We start from the raw sequence: 18,526 nt of genomic DNA, 5'->3' as shown, positions 1-18,526 counted from the left end.
AACTAGACACGAGACGGACTGACCGGACTGTCTCTTACAAGTGGAACTTCTTGAGGTTGGAGATGTGCCATGTTCGGGGTACTTGTTCTCCTGACATGTGAGTCAATTTATAAGACCCTTTGCCGAGGACTTCTGACACCCGATATGGACCCTCCCATGTGGGTTCGAGTTTGCCCAGCTTTTCTGCTCGGCTTACTTCGTTGTTTCTCAAGACGAGATCTCCCACTTGAAATTGAAGCTTTTTCACCCTTTGGTTATAATACCGGGCTACTTGCTCCTTATACTTGGCTGCTTTTATGCACGCCAATTCTCTTCTTTCTTCGGCGAGATCTAGTTCTGCTCTCAGTCCGTCGTCATTCATTTCTGAGGAGAAATTTAGAGTTCGGGGACTGGGTACGCCGATCTCCACCGGAATTACGGCTTCAGTGCCGTACACCAGACTATACGGAGTTTCACCGTTGGAGGTTTTGGGTGTAGTTCGGTAGGACCATAGGACTTGAGGGAGATTTTCTACCCATTGTCCTTTGGCTTGTTCTAACCGAGCTTTTAACCCTTTCACCAGAATCCGGTTCGTTACTTCCGTTTGTCCGTTTGCTTGGGGATGGGAGACCGAAGTGAACCGCTGTTGAATGTTCAGCTCTTGGCACCAATTCTTGAACGTCTTGTCGGTGAACTGAGTCCCATTATCCGAGATGAGGATGTGGGGTATGCCAAATCGGCACACTATGTTCTTCCAGACGAAGTCCAATGCCTTTGAGCTCGTTATCGTAGCTAATGGTTCAGCCTCCACCCACTTCGTGAAGTAGTCCACGGCAACGATAAGGAATTTCATTTGCCGAGGAGCTTGAGGAAGTGGTCCCACTATGTCTATGCCCCATTGCATGAAAGGCCAAGGGCTTTGCATAGTGTATAGATCGGTCTGCGGCATCCTTGGGACATTTGCATGAATTTGGCACTTCGTACACTTCTTGACGAGCTGCACTGCCTCTTGTACCATGGTTGGCCAATAATATCCCCATCTCAGAACTTTTGTAGCTAAAGCTCTGGCTCCGATGTGGCTACCGCACGATCCTTCATGAACTTCTCTGAGGATGTAGTCCGTCTCTTCTGGTCCTACGCACCGCAACAACGGCTGGAGGTAAGACTTTCTAAAGAGGACTCCTTCATGAAGTTCGTACCGAAGTGCTCGGCACGTGATCTTCCGAGCTTCTCTCTTATCCTCGGGCAATTGTCCTTGATCCAGATACCGCAAGATCGGCGTCATCCAGTTCGGCGAGCTGGATACTGAATGTACCTCGGCTTCATCAATGCTTCGATGCATTAATTCTTCCACCTTTGAGCTCGGATCTGAGGCCAACTTACTTAAGGTATCTGCTCGGCTATTTTCCGCTCTGGGAATGCGGATTATCCGAAAATAGGAGAAACTTCGGCTGATGTTTTGCGCTTTGTCCAAATACTTCTTCATTCTCTCGTCACGAGCTTCACTTGTACCCAACATGTGATTTACTATGACTTGTGAATCACAATGGACTTTGAGAGATTTGACGAGCAGACTTTGCGCTAACTGGAGTCCGGCCAGGAGGGCTTCGTACTCGGCTTCATTATTAGTAGTGGGGAATAGAAACCGAAGTGAGTAGGTTACCTCGTGTCCGTCGGGAGCGACAAGTAAAATACCAGCTCCACTTCCCGTCTTATTCGAAGCTCCATCTACGAATCCGCTCCAGCAGTCCGGCGGCTCCACTTCGGATTCCAAGGGCTGTGCTAGCTCGGCATTGGCAGAATTCTTCTGTTCGGCAATAACAGGAATTGCTTGATCGAACTTTGCTTCTGCAAGAAAATCTGCCAAGGCTTGTCCCTTGATGGCTTTCCGAGGTAGATATTCAATTGTGTGCTCTCCCAACTCTATAGCCCACTTGGCGATTCTGCCTGATGCTTCTGGTTTGGTCAACACTTGCCGAAGTGGCAGATCAGTTAAGACGCATACCTTGTGAGCATAGAAGTATGGCCGCAGTCTCCTTGCTGCATTTACTAATGCCAGAGCAATCTTTTCCAGAGGTTGATACCTGGTTTCCGGACCTCTTAATGCTCGGCTTGTAAAATAGATGGGAAGCTGCTTTAGGCCTTCTTCTCGTACAAGCACCGCGCTGATGGTTTGATCCGATGCCGCTAAGTATAAGAATATTACTTCGGCTTCGGTTGGAGCAGAGAGAATAGGAAGCTCGGCTAGGTAACTTTTGAGCTCGTCAAAGGCCTTTTTCTGCTCGGCTCCCCACTCGAACTTTGGTGCCTTTTTCAACACCTTGAAGAACGGCAGTTGCTTTTCGGCTGCTTGGGAAAGGAATCGATTCAGTGCGGCTAGACATCCGGTTAGCCTTTGCACGTCATGTATGGACTTCGGCATTGCCATGTTCTGAACGACTTGAACTTTTGAGGGGTTTGCCTTGAGTCCGTCCTTTGAAACCCAACAACCCAGAAACTTTCCCGAATCTACCAAAAAGGTACACTTTTGGGGATTAAGTTTGAGGTTGGCTTTCTTGAGCACGTTGAGAGTGGACTTGAGGTTGTGCTCGTACTCCGAAGTGCTTTTGCTTTTGACGACTATATCGTCAACATACACTTCGACCTCCTTTCCAATCAGGTGCCGAAAAAGCTTGTCTACCATCCTTTGATAAGTGGCTCCGGCATTCTTTAAACCGAATGGCATCTTTTTATAAGCGAAAATGCCGAAATCAGTAATGAAGGCCGTTTTTGAAGCGTCAATCTCATCCATTAAAACTTGATGGTATCCCTTGTATAGATCAAGAAAACAAAAAATTTCAAAGCCTATCAAAGCTTCTACTTTTTTATCTATGTTCGGAAGGGGATAGCAATCTTTGGGACAGTGCTTATTTAGATCGGTGAAATCTATGCACATCCGCCATCCTCCTTCCTTTTTCTTGATCATGACAGGATTGGCTACCCACGAAGGATACTTCACTTCGAATAACACATCCGCCTTCAATAATTGACGGACTTCGTCATGGATGACTTGACTTCGTTCTGCCGCAAAGAGTCTTTGCTTCTGTTTTATCGGCCGGACCGAAGGATCAATATTTAAACGATGAGTGATTACCTCGGGGGACACTCCGGTCATGTCCAACGGAGACCATGCAAAGACGTCTTTGTACTCCTTGAGGAGCTGGATGGTTTTTTCCCGAAGTAGAGGCGTTCCCGCGAAACCGATCTTGACCGTTCTGGATGGATCATCTTCGTATAACTGAACGGTCATTGAGTTCGGCTCTGGTGTGACTTCGGTAATTTCGCTTGCCTCTGACTCCGGCTGCTGTGATTGCTATGCTTGATGATGCCGATCTGATTGCTCGGCACTTTTAAGCGCAATCTGCAGACACTCTTTTGCTCTCTTTTGATCACCTCGGATGACCGCTATCCCCCCTTTAGTGGGGAGCTTGATGGTGAGATGATAAGTAGAGCAAACGGCCCGAACTGCGTTGAGCCAGTCTCTTCCCAGGATGATGTTGTACGGAGACCGAGCTTTTACCACAAAGAACTCAATCATCGTACTGGAGCTAGTAGGCGCTTTCCCCACCGTGATCGGAAGGCTGATAATACCTTCAGGGCGGGTGTCCTCCTGGGCGAAACTCTTCAGGGGAAGCGGAGCCGGACTGAGCCGAGCTGGGTCCACTTCTAGTTTGTCGAAGCACTCTTTAAAAAGAATGCTAACCGACGCACCTGTATCCACAAACACCCTGTGGATTAGTTTGTTTGCCACTCCGGCTTGGATGACAATGGCGTCTTGGTGAGGAGAGATGGCCGGGACGGGATCAGCATCCGAGAACGTAATCACTTCGTCCTGCTTCAGCCTTTTATGCGTTGGCTCCTCTCGATTGGAGCCTCTGCGCTCTGACTTCAGGGACGACTTGGTCTTCCCGGCAGGGAGAGCGTCGATAGTCTGGATTACTCCATCATATTGCGGCTCGTCATCGTCTTCGGGATCCGGCTGCCTTTTCGGATCTTGAGGAGCGCAGTTCGCACCTCTCTGCTTTTTATTCTTCTTTGACTGCTTGCTTTGGTATTTTTTCAATGTCCCTGCCTTCACAAGAACATCGATACCTGCAGCCAAGTTTCTGCACTCCTCGGTATCGTGACCGTGGTCTTGATGGTAGGAGCAGTAGTTATCCCGGGGTCGGCGCGCGGCTGATTTCGTCATCCGCTTTGGCTTTTCGAACAGGTCAGAGTGCAGTTCGAAAATTTCCGCTCTCGGCTTGTTCAGCGGTACGAACTGAGCGGGCGGCTTCTCGGGATTGAGACGGGGTCCCAATCTGTCTTGTACCGGAGCCTTTTGAATTCTTTCAAATGGAGTCCGGCGAGGATGCCCCTGATCGCTATGATCGGGCTTCCTTCTGTCTCCTCGGGACGATGAGCTGTCTAACGACCGTTTGCGACGGTCTGCCTCATCGGCCCGGGAGTACTGGTCCGCAATGTCCCACATTTCCTGAGCTGTCTGCGGACCGCACTCAACGAGCTTCCTGTAGAGAGCTCCGGGCAGGATTCCATTTTGGAATGCCGAGATGACAAGCAGATCGTTGAGATCGTCTACTTGCAGGCATTCCTTGTGGAATCTTGTCATAAAGTCGCTGATTTTTTTGTCGCGACCTTGACGAATGGAAAGCAGCTGAGCCGAAGTGATTCGGACTTCCGCTTTCTGAAAGAACCTCCTATGGAATGCGTCCATTAGATCTCGGTAAGATCTAATGCTGCCTTGGGGGAGGCTATCGAACCACCTTCTTGCGTTCCCGATGAGCAGCTCGGGAAACAGCTTGCACATGTGGACCTCGTTGAGACCCTGGTTCGCCATGTTATATTGATAGCGTCCCAAGAAATCATGAGGATCCACGAGTCCGTCATAGGTTATCGACGGAGTTCGGTAGTTCTGTGGTAGGGGAGTTCGGGTAATATCGTCCGAGAACGGAGTCCTCAATGCTCCGTACACGGCGAACCCGACATTTCTTCGGTATGGAGGAGATGGAGTTCTCCTGTGATTCCGGTACCGAGGATTCTTTCTCCTGGAAGACATGACACTACTGCGGTAGTGACTGTCTCGTATGGAGGGAGAGGGAGAATCCGCCGTTTTCGTCTCCGGCTGCTTTTGGCTTTTTTGCAGGAAGGTTAAGAATTCCTCCTGCTTTTCAGCCAAAAACAGCTTGACAGCCTCGTTCAAATCGGGCTGCTGGGAGGACTCAGTGGGACGATTTTTGGAGCGGCTTGTTCCTCCGCCATGAGAACTGGTGGTGGATTTATCCCTAGGCTGTTTTCCAGACCTATGGGATGGATTGGCTTCCTCCTGGTTCTCACGGGCAGGAATACGGGTACTCTGCGATCTGGTATGCATTTTTTGGGTGGAAAAAATGGTCAAAAATTCGCTTTATCACAAATTTGGTTCTCTGCTTCCCACAGACGGCGCCAGTGATGAATCCGCGAATTATTGATGATGATGAATGCTCGTAAAAATAAATTACGACACGGAAATTTTACGTGGTTCGATTTACTGAGGTAAATCTACGTCCACGGGGAGAAATGGGGGCAGGTTTGTATTGCTTGATCTGCGAATTACAGCTTACAACACAGACTTGCTATATGACTTTTTCTCTAGAGAGATTCTAACCTCCTCATATCAGATCTAAGTTCTATTTATATATGGAACTAAGATCGTGGCTTGCATCTCCACCCTAAGTCGTGGATGTCGTGTAGGTCATGGCCTAAGATCGTGGATGTAGCGTAGGTCATGGCCTACGATCGTGGCCTGAGTTGACACCACGTGGTAGTGGGTGCGTTGGACATCCTGTATGGGTCCACTAACTCCTTGTTCGGTCGAATACTGAGACCGAACTGCTTTGGTTGCCGATCTTTGAGTAGAGCTTGATGCCGACCTGAGAGCAGAGCTTGATTGGTTGGCTTTTACCGAGCTGTAGGCTGAGGCCGAACTCTTTGGTAATGCCGAACTCATACTCCTGCTTTGGTTGCCGATCTGAGAGTAGAGCTTGATAGGTTGGCTTTTACCGAGCTGTAGGCTGAGGCCGAACTCTTTGGTAATGCCGAACTCATACTCTTCCTTGGGCTTTGGGCTGATGGGCCGTCATTGCTGTTGGGCTTGTTTAGTGCGCACCCCATCAACCATAATTATGATGAAGAAACACGAAATACATATGCTATGATAAGTAAAAGGTTTCGCTACAAACTTCCGTAAACGGCGGATCTAAGAGGCATGAAAGGCAGCGCCATGGAGGGGCGTCTGTTATTTTCCAAGAACCCTAGCGGGTTTTGAAGATCCGGGTCGGATCCGAATCGTGGTTTTGGTCACTGTAAATCACATTATTAATTTAGAATTAATAAAATTAATCAAGCAAATAAATTATTTACTATCATTATTTTGAATAATAATAGTAAATGTGTTTTAATATTGTTTTAGAATTAATATTAAATATCTGTTTATATTAGTTTGGAATTGATATAGATTAGATGATAAATTTATTAATTGGATTAATGAGCAAAAATTTGTTAATATTATTATTTTGGAATAATGAATAACATATGTGCTTGATGATGATTTGGAGTCATTACTTGATTTACAAATTTATTAATTTAGAATTAATATAGATTGGATTAATTTCGTTAATTAGATTAACAAATTATGACATAGTTATCATCTGGAAATGATAACATATACTCCACATCACAATATTAATTTGGAATTAATATTAAATTTACAATTATATTGATTCAGAATTGATATAATCGTTAAGTCCACATTTAATTATAGAATAAAATTTTGATTTTATTCATTGAGCATTATTTGATATCCTATGTGATAAGTATGCTATTTGATTTATGCTTATTTATTCAACTATAGTAGTTAGAGACCGTGTTATATTATGTCTGGGTAGGCGGCGCCCAGTATGTGTAGTCCGTGTTATACTATGTCTGGGTAGGCGGCGCCCAGTATTTGTAGTCCGTGTTATACTATGTCTGGGTAGGCGGCGCCCAGTAATTGTTTGAAATTTAATATTGGATATTATATTCACAAAACTAGTATCACACTTTTCCCCATAAAATATAAGTCTTGTTTTGAAACAAATGCATCGTCCATCATAATTGTTTGATGTTCCTAGCCTTTTCGACCACGAGTTTTACGCCAAAGTGTTTACTCTAAATCTACAAGGCCTAGGCTCATTCATAGATGCATGGTTGGCATCGTGTGATGGGGTTGACTTGCTTAAATTGTTTAGTGACGCCAAAGCGACCTAAATAGTTTATGGATGCATATTAATTGGATTAATAAACCAAGAATTGCAAAATAGTTGTTGCAATTGGCTTGGAGGCCTACCTTGTGATATTATTGTAGTGATCAGCCAAAGCAGGGGCTGCAATAATATAGACTTGGATCTTGGACCACTAAAATTTATATCTGATATAAATTCGTATTTTATGTTTGGGGGACATAATATATGTTAAAATTAGTGGGAGCTAATCAATACAATAAACCCTTGTTTGATTAGTGATGCGAATGTGATCTTTGTATGCTTTTCTAATTTGCTTTTCGTTTTATTTTCTGTTCAGATAATATGTCAAACTTATCTTATGAGTGTATGATGGAAATAAACAAATTGACTAGGTCAAATTTCACGGAGTGGCAGAGAGACTGCCCAAAACTCAAGGCACAAGGTGCAATGAGTGAGAGTTCTGCTATGTTTGTCATTGAGATAAATATGTCTATGAATAACTCATAATCCTGGGTATTGGATACCGCTTGTGGTTCACACATTTGTAATAATGTGCAAGGTTTAATTGACAGCAGGAAAGTGAGGCCTGAGGAAGTAGACCTACGTGTTGGAAATGGAGCAAGGGTTGCTGCCGAACGCGTAGGAACTTATAGATTAGATCTTCCCTCAGGACATAGACTAGATTTACATAATTGTTATTTTGTTCCAGTTATTTCAAAGAATATTATTTCCATTCCGATGTTGGACATCGAAGGTTTTTCCTTCCATTTTGCAAACAGCAGATGCTCGTTTTCTAATAATGGATTGTTTTATGGAAATGCCTCTTTAGAGAATGGATTGTATATGCTTGAATGCAAACGGGATATTCTCAATGTGCAAAATAAAAGACTTAAACTAAGTAATACGAATAATGCAACCTATCTTTGGCATTGCAGACTTGGTCATATTAATGAGAAAAGAATAGCAAGATTGAGAAAGTTAGACTATCTCACTTCATTTGATTTTGAATCATATGGTGCTTGTGAATTCTGTCTCAAAGGAAAGATGACTAATAAGCCACTTTCTGGGAAAGGGGTGCGTGCTAATGGTGTGCTGGAGTTGATCCACACAGATGTGTGTGGACCGTTTCCAACTCAAGCAAAAGGTGGTTATTCGTACTTCATTACTTTCACTGATGATTTGACAAGGTATGGATATGTGTATCTTATGAAACACAAATCTGAGGCCTTTGAGAAATTTAAAGAGTTTAAGTGTGAAGTTGAGAAACAACTTGGGAAAAGTATCAAGACTCTCCGATCAGATCGAGGAGGGGAATACTTGAGCCGGGAATTTCTTGATTACTTGAAATCACATGGAATTCAGTCAGACTGGACACCTCCTGGTACACCACAAATGAATGGAGTATCTGAAAGGATAAACCGAACATTATTAGATATGGTTCGATCCATGATGAGTTTAGCTAGTCTTCCTTTATTCCTATGGGGTCATGCCTTACTAACGGCTATTTACATTCTAAATAGGGTTCCTTCTAAATCAGTCGAGAAAACACCATATGAGTTATGGTGTGGCAAGAAAGCAAGTCTTAACCATATCCGGACCTGGGGTTGTCCAACTTTTGTTAAGAAAATGATGACTGATAAATTGAAAACTAAAAGTGAGAAATGTTATTTTGTGGGATATCCTAAAGAAACTAAAGGGTACGATTTCTACTGTCCTGAAAATCACAAGGTGATAACATCAAGGAATGTGACGTACCTTGAAGACAATTATGTCTGCAAGGAACAAGGTCAAAATACAGTAGATCTTGAAGAAATTCAAGAACCACAAGTTAACAATGAGGATGAAGTATTATCCACTGGATTAGACAATAACTTAGTGGGAGTTTTTGATGATCTATTGGGAGAGGAAATTACTCTTAGAGAGGACCTTAGAGAGACTCTCGAAGGACCACCTCAAAACAATGAGATGCATCAAAGACAAGATGATACAATAGTTGCATCACCTCTACCTCAAGAAGATCATAGTGATATTCCTGAACCTTCTTACATACAGAATGAACAGCCTGAACCAGAGCAAAACCAACTCAATAGGCCTAGAAGGATTCGTCGTGCACCTGAGAGACTGAATCTAATGGTTGAGAACCAACATGATGAAGTTGATTTAGATGATGATGAGCCTAAGACCTAGACCGAGGCGGTGTCAGACACCGATCGAGAGAAGTGGCTTGAAGCCTTGATATCTGAAATGGACTCGATGTACTTCAACTTAGTCTGGGAACTAGTTGACTTGCCAGATGGGGTTTACCCCATAGGCTGCAAATGGATCTTCAAAAAGAAGAGAGATGCAGATGGCAAAGTACAAACCTACAAGGCTAGGTTAGTGGCAAAGGGTTATAGTCAGCGCGAAGGCATTGACTATGATGAAACCTTTTCGCCCGTTGCTAAGATCAAGTCCATTCGGATATTACTTGCAATTGCTGCATACTACAACTTCGACATTTGGCAAATGGATGTCAAAACCGCATTTCTCAATGGAGAATTAGAAGGTGATGTCTATATGACACAGCCTGAAGGTTTTGTATCGAAAGAAAGGCCGAATGCAGTGTGCAAGCTAAAGAAGTCCATCTATGGACTTAAGCAAGCTTCGAGGAGTTGGAATATTTGTTTTGACAGAACAATCAAATCGTTTGGTTTTGTCAGAAGCAAAGAGGACCCATGTGTTTATAGTAAACGCGAGAATGGAAACGTTGTCTTCCTCATCATATATGTTGATGACATCTTGATTATGGGAAGCAATCGTTCCATGATGCAATCCGTGAAAGAATGGTTGTCTAGTTCCTTTATGATGAAGGATCTGGGTGATGCTTCCTACATCCTTGGAATCAAGATCTATCGAGATAGACCAAATAGGATGTTAGGATTATCACAATCCACTTACATAGATAAGTTGCTAAGGCGCTTCTCAATGGAGAATTCTAAGAAAGGTTTTCTTCCTATGGGACATGGCATTGTATTGTCGAAGAAGGATTGTCCTTCTAATGACAAAGAAAGAGACAACATGAAAAGGATCCCGTATGCTTCGGCTATAGGATCTATTATGTATGCCATGATTTCTACTAGGCCAGATGTGGCCTATGCGCTTAGCATGACAGGCAGATTTCAGCAAAATCCCGGTGAGGAACATTGGAAAACTGTTAAGACTATTCTTAAGTACCTTAGAAGGACTAAAGAATATTTCTTAGTCTATGGTGGACAACCAGAGTTATCAGTTACTGGGTACACTGATGCTAGTTTCCAAACAGACCATGACGACTATAAGTCTCAGTCTGGATATGTTTTTGTTCTCAATGGTGGAGCAGTGAGTTGGAATAGTTCCAAACAAGGTACAACTGCCGATTCCACCACCGAAGCCGAGTATATTGCTGCATCTGAAGCTGCCAAAGAAGCTGTTGCTTTGTTAGAGTTCGTTAAAGAACTGGGTGTCATTCCGAGTGCCAATAGTGCAATACCTTTGTATTGTGACAACACTGGTGCTGTTGCGCAAGCAAAAGAACCCAGAGCTACGAACAGGAACAAGCATGTTCCCAGAAGATATCATCCGATCAGAGAAATAATTGAAAGAGGCGACATAAAATTAGAAAGAGTACCCACTGATGATAATTTGGCTGATCCTTTCACCAAACCGTTATGTATAGCAAAACACAACAAGCACTTTGAGAGCTTAGGTGTTAAGCATCTTGGTAGATGGCTTTGAATCAGTGGGAGTTACAGTTTTATATGTCTTAGAAACATTTTGTGTTGAGACAATATTACTTGATCACATTATATGAAAATTTCATTTTCTATGAGTTTTATGCACTTATTGGAATAATTGTGTTAAATGTTTGATTTTATTCTAAATATTTGTTCCCTTGAATTGTGACTGTCGTTAATGGTGTGAGACATTAATGATATAGTATAATTCTAAAATAGCCATAACCAATGATCATCAAGAATGAGATATTGATGATATGTTATAGGTTAGCATGGGGTTTGCATCACATTCTTCGAGAATGTAGTTGTTCTCACAACTATGAGATATTAGATACTCGTGATGGACACATGGTATACTTTGGAGAGTATTGGTATACCCTACTCTTAAACTGTTTTGTTAGGTGTCTACAGTTTATTAGTGCATGAAGTATGTAATAGTCCTTGGATCTGAGGTCATTACACATTTTGTTTGTTGAGTGGTGTGCTTTGATCTTGTCCAACGCTTTGCCTCCCCTCGGAGGATTAAGATACGGACTTGTGTTGGGTACATCATAAGATAAATGGAAATGGTAGTTGAGCCAAGAATGAGATTCATTCCTCGATTAGAATTTCGAGAGAACACTCAAATTCTCTATATTACTTGACCATTAAGTCATTGGCCAATGCAAAGATATATTCAATTAAAGTAATTGAATATGATCGAATGAGTCATTTAATAAAGATGATATAAAGTGATTGAGCTATTTGGATGACACATGACAAATCTTAGGCTCAATCGGGTGGTTCGTGAATGAAAGGATATTACTATAAACTTTGTGTAAAGGCTTGTTTACCGAATTCACGTAAACGTCCGTCATATATCGAGCTACGCTGCCAACGCAGTCTAGGAGTTTTGTGCAGACTTCGATTAGATCGTCGTCGATAATGGGGGCCTAAAGGGTCACACTATAAGTGTATTTTGATCCGCTCAAGGGTACAAAGTTGGAACTGCGTATTATATCTAATGCTAGTCCAAGTGGGAGATTGAAAGGATATGGGCTAGATTAGATTAATATGGATTAAATAATTATAGTTGGGCTACAATTATATTTAGTCCATAAGCCCAACAATCATGAAACCCTAATGACTCTTTGTCTATATAATGGTCATTTATTCTCCGTTGTGGAAGAAGAGAAATAGCGTAACATTAGAGAGAAAATACGTAAAGCTCTGTAGAGAGAATTCCTAGCTTTCTTCTACGGAGCAATTGTACCGGGATAGTTTCCTGCATCGGATTGGATTGCACGTGGACCTCGATAGTAGTGGATTCAACTTGCAGGATTCAATCGAAGAAGAACAACACAACAAGTAAGATTTAGTTCCGTTGTGTGTTACGTGCTCAACTTGCAATATGATTATGAATCTAGATCTGTTATTCTTGTCTGCAACTTCCGCTGCGCTCATTAGATGAATACAAGAATTACTAACAGATACATCATTAGCTTTGAGATCAATTGTGCAAATGAAAATGAAAATGAAAATGCTAAGGGTGAAAATGTAGTAGCATCATTTTCGTGGGGGATTATTTGCTATGTAACTATGATTTACTTTATTTAATTCTATGTTCAATTTATGATCTGTGGAGTTTTTTTTGGTTTCGTAAAATATGAATCTATTAACATGGCTTTATGAGTCGATATAACGAATGAACAAAAGAATTGAATTTTCCAAAAAATAAACCTTTCCTATTTGACTTTATTTTCATCTGAAATGGAGTAATAATTAAATGTCCCTTATTTTATTTTTCATCATCCGCAAACGTTTCATTGCATTTTTATTTTATTATTTTGAGTTAACTAAGTACAAAAATATTTTTTAGACAATAGAGTTAATTTGCATATTTACAGTTATCTAAAAGGAACAAAACAATTTTATTGGGTTAATAGGCCGAACTAAAACCAATTTTATTGGGTTAAGATTATATTATTATAATAGTTCAAATAATGAAATTGGATTATAGTGCGGTATGTGAAAAGGAATAATAAACTAAGTTGATGAAGTACTTTAAGAAACCAACCAAAACGCAAGTAATATAAAATTCTAGCAAAGTGGGCTAGGATTAAAAGGCTGGTAATGGCGTACGTGGGGGAATTAATTGATTAATTAATTAATTAATTAATTATACTCAGTGCACCACAATCAAATTAATCTACTTGATTAGGCTTAACTTAAAGCAAAGATTAAAGCCACACTTAACTTATTTATGCAATATGCATAGAATTTAGTAAACTACCATCATTACGCTCATCATAATTCCAATTATTCACTATATTATCGTCATGTAATATACTACTATATGGCTGCTAACTTCAATATACAAACGAAACACTAGCCATAATTTAACTACAAACTAATTAAGCACAGTAAATTGGATCATTTGAAATTCTATAAATCTATAATTGATGATGAATTATAACTTTATTGGTAAGAGGAATTTCCTCTTCTGTACTGCAGATTAATCGATACTGCAAAACAAGTGCCTTAACATTCGAATAAACTATCATATCACTAAGCTTAAACTATATAAAAACCAATATTAATTATAAAAAAGCACATTTTATACATTGATGACATAGAAATACGACCAACTCTAACTGGTAGCTATTTTGGTGACAATTCGATGCAGAAATTCTGCAAAAGTGTGGTCAAGACTAATAGAATCTAAAGAGAGCAAGCACTATACTTTCAATATCCCAAAATCAGCTGAATTTTTGGGTCAGACAAATATTCTTCATTATTTCAATCCAAATAAAGCTACCACATAATGGAATTGAGGGCCCTCATTTCATACAAACATTGTTAATGGAGGATTATAAAGATCCCTTTGTAATAATTTGACCCGCCGTTCAAGAGAAAAAAAGCTGAAAAATAGAAAAAAAATAAGTGAATTTTTTTTACTAAATCAGACATTTTGAAGTTGGTCACAGAGTTTGCTCAATAGCTTTATCGGTTTGTAATTTTTATTTGTTTAATTTTAGGAAACATTACTAATAAATAGAAGGTGCTGTTTGTCACTACTATTATGCTTATTTTTAGCAGGGTTGGAGAGTTGTAGAGAGTGAGTGATGTCCAAGTCCAATCGGCTCAAGAACATCGAGGAGGAAAATGCCGAGGAGTGGCCGCCGGTCTCGTGCCCTCAGCCGGAGACCCCGACTGAGTCGATGGAGTTCCTAGCGAGGTCGTGGAGCGTGTCGGCTGTCGAGCTCTCCAAGGCTCTTTGCAACACCCACAGTGAGGAGAAACCCGACCGCAGAAGCTCCTTGCTCGTTGTACGTAGACGATTAGTGCATCATGTGATACTTTGAAATTAAAACGAGTGTGAAGAAATTAACTATATTTATTTAATTGTAGAAAGACAATCAACCATTGTTAGCCTCGGGCAGCCCTCCGGAGTCACCAAGGGGGAGCGACGAGACTAAGGTAATTACTATAACATTTTTTTTCTATCACATCTCGTGTTTGACTTAATTAATTAATACATGTCGAGTCGTGTATAAAATATTTATGATTGAGTTTAATTTCGTTTAAATTCTAAAACAATAGGAGCTACTCTTACTACATCAAGCCCTCAACCCGGAGTTAGAATCCCACCAACATCTTCTCTCTAACGGAGTAAGCACGTTCTAGAAAAACAACATTCGATTTCAGAAAAAAAAACATAGGAATTAAAATTAACGATTAATCCGAAAAATGCAGCCGATATACAAAAGCGCGGTGAAGAGGAAGACGATGGGGATGCGGATCAAAGACCACAAGGAGCGGAAGAAGCACGAGATCCGAGCTCACAACGCGCAGCTCCAAGCGGCGCTCTCAGTCGCCGGAAAAATCGAACTCGTCGGCAAAAGCCAAGAAAAAGCCTTCCAAAAAAGCCTCTGCAGTTGCGTCGGCCGCGGCGCTGGTGGCGTCACACTGCATAGAGATGGCCGAGGAATTGGGGGCCGACCGCGATCACATCCTCGCCGTTGTGCACTCGGCGATCAACGCGAGGACTAACGGCGCCGCCACAGGTATATATTAACATCAATCAACTAATTAAAATGTTGTTTTTTTTCATAAATGAACATAAATTTTTTAAGACTGGGTCACAGTGGACTCGAACTCGAGACCTTTAGCCTCGGGACATTAACCACTTACCATAATTAGGCCAACACACACAGTCACAACTAATTAAAATGATGTTGATTTTTTGGCTGCACTCATTTTTGTGTGGTGTAGCGTTGAGAGGCGCGGCGACGCTGCGAGCGCGGCTTCATAGGGAGGGTGGCGCCGCCGTGGCATTGGCGGAGGAGAGTGGTTGGAGCTGCGGCTTCATAGGGAGAGTGGCGCCGCCGTGGCATTGGCGGAGGAGAGTGGTTGGAGCTGCAAGGAATCATGCGTCTCTAATTTGCTTAATTTCGTGGCTAAAGGTGGCGAGCTACTTAAGTGCACAAGGAAAGGTGGAGATGGCTATATATTTTGTGCAAAAAATTACTATCAAATAAATCACGAAAGATGAGCAAATTATGATCCGTCCCACACTTCTGAATACGCATTGATGTGATAGTCGGTTTAAAAAATGTAGACAAAAAAATCGTTTCGATCTTAATTATATGTTGTCGTTTTGCCCAACCCCATTTTATTCACGGCTTTTTAAACTGGCAATCATATCAGCGCGTAAATGGAGGATAAGATAATTGAAAAAATTTCACCTTTCATGATTTAACATTTAGATTTTGAAAAGTGTGAAAGTACACATCAGAATTTGATTATATATTCAATAATTTGCGTTATATAGAGGATAAAATAGTTTGTGTAAAACTCTGAAAAGTTTAATTTTGAATGGTTGCAGGGGATTTACACTGGAAACAAGTGTTGTTCAACGTAAATTCCAATTGGGAAGTGGTGGTTAAGATGAAGAGCAAGCACATTGGAGGCACATTCACCAAGAAAAAGAAATGTATGTAAGCATCTTTTTTTTTGTTGTTGTACAAAATGACTTGAACTCTCACAACACATTGGAGTGAGAGGTTTTACAAATTGAGATATGTTTATGATAGTTTAACTTTAACCTGATGAAAATAATGTGGTTGCAGGCATAGTTTCGAGGGTTTACAACGACGTGGCAGCGTGGCCGGGGCGCGAAGCAGAGGATGCCGGGTACTTTGCGGTGCAAACTGAAGTTAGAGTGATTGAATTTGAACGTGGAAACAAGGACAAACACATCTGGATTGAAGGCATACAAAATATGTTGCATTTGCATCTTGTGTAACATGCTTATTTATAAGTGGGACTAGCAGGATTTAAGTGATCACTATTTCTGGTTAAATTACATGGGTCCATATTTATGTGATGTGACAAAATTTAAGTGATCGATTAAGTTGTACAAAGATTAAAATCTTGACAATTTTCTAATTTTAGTGGTTTTGTAGATTATTAAGATCATGGTATATATGTTGGAAACTAACGGGTTTTTGGGCTTAGGCCCAGTAAAGATTAGCCCATATTGATGTTGAGTACAATACCCATTTAGTTGACCATTAAATCGACCAATTTCTTCTTTTTATATAGTGATATTGTTTTAATTGGAGGTAATAGGTCAAAATGATCGATTACTTAGAATTTTTTCCAATAAGCCATGTTAACTGTTTACAATTTTAGAATGTTTAGATTTCCTACATGTTTATGTGCAGAAAAAAAGATTAGTAGTGACATAATTTTAGTGGCACCATGAAAGGTGTCATAAAATTTGATAAGTAGTATACATTTTTTTTATTATCAAAGCATATAAATAAATCTTGCAATATCTCTATTCACACACACGAACACACCCAAGCACACCATATTCTTTAATTAATTATAAATAGATATACTAAAGTAAAATATATAGTTATATTTTGACATGTTGCATTATAAAATCAGCCGCACCTTCAAATATCACTTTATTTAATGACATATATTTATTTTTGTTACACGCGCGTGTAATAGCTACCTAACAATAACATCTCATAACTTTATTTAATGACATATCATAAATTTTCAAATATTATGTCACCAGTATACTTAATATTTTATTGCAGTAATATATGTATCTAAAAAAAGAAGTAACGTTAATTAAAAAAATGATAAGTATGCATTTAGCATTACTTTTAAATCCAATTTTAAATAATGCATTTTAATTAAATTAAACACAAATGAATTTGTATTTCTCAAAATGTTCAACACTCCACTCCATCTGGAAACTTAAGAGACGACAAAAACATCAAAACGTATATGGTGGTTAGGAATATTGATAACGAAACCTATGAGCAGATGAGTTCTTACATCGCATTAATGATGTTGGCCTCTGTGTTATTGTACTAAATTCTCATAAATACGTAAACTGAAAATACACATAATAGAGATTTCACAATTAAAAAAACAGATTGACGGATTTATCGATGGCATGTAACATGTTTGATCATGAGGAAGAAGATGTCTTTTCCCAGTGAAAAGCTAATAAACTTAGTATGGTCTAACTATTTCATAATCAAATTTAAGAAATGTTTAGTACTAAGAAGGAACAAATGTTATACGAGTTGAGTTTGCGATTCAAGCCACATATTTTGATGCTGTATTCGAGCAAGAAAATACGAGTTGACAATAAAGAAGATGATGAGGATGACAACGGTGGAGGAAGCAACAAAGAGAATGGCATCGGAGTCTAACCAGCCGACTCCACAAGTTCCATTTTCTGCATATGTCTGTGATTGATGGACATGTGATTGTTATTGACTACTAACGTATAGTTTATTAGTAAAGTTTCTGACGAGATGAATGATATCTCGTCTTAACCATTAGTTCATTTTAACATAATTATAAACAGAAAATTAAAGTTTACTTATACTTGTTCCCCTAAAAAATCAATAATGGTCCTCATCTACAGTAAGTAAGTGACTCGAATACCAAATTTTTTGGATGAAAAAAAGACCATCTTTACCAATTGAATAATACACTACTTATAATAGGTGTTGGTAAATTCCGACCACACAAGTCCACATCACGTTTGCCCATTTAAGTATCATATCGACAACGACTATACAACTGTTTAGTAATAAATCATGTAGTATACATACTTCTTTGCTTTTAATGAAGTAGTTTTGGATGGTCAATTGTATAATTACGTCTTTATTTTTTAGGCAATGGTAGCTAGAATAAGCCCACTACAATTATGCGTCGTAAAGTGCTGTTACAATCTTCACCTATTTAATATTCTTATTGTTGGGTCCCGGTGGTGCACATCCGAACTCCATATTAGTATGATATTGTCCGCTTTGGGCAAAGCCCTCACGGTTTTGCTCTTGGGGTACTCTCCAAAAGGCTTCATACTAATGGAGTTGGGGAAGCCTTTATAAATATGCTTGCAACTCTTGTCCATTCTCCGATGTGGGATATGGTTTGCTTCACCACAATCCTCCCCTCAAACCAAGACCATCAGACCAA

General features: G+C 40.4%; 1 pseudogene; it reads left to right on the top strand.

Annotated features, from left to right (window-relative positions):
* Positions 1–13,940: 13,940 nt before the first annotated feature.
* On the top strand, positions 13,941–16,373 carry LOC121781129 (annotated as a pseudogene).
* The last annotated feature ends 2,153 nt before the right edge of the window (positions 16,374–18,526 follow it).

Source organism: Salvia splendens, chromosome 20, assembly GCF_004379255.2.
Source record: "Salvia splendens isolate huo1 chromosome 20, SspV2, whole genome shotgun sequence".
Lineage (NCBI taxonomy): Eukaryota > Viridiplantae > Streptophyta > Magnoliopsida > Lamiales > Lamiaceae > Salvia > Salvia splendens.
This window is presented reverse-complemented; position numbering and strand designations above follow the sequence as displayed.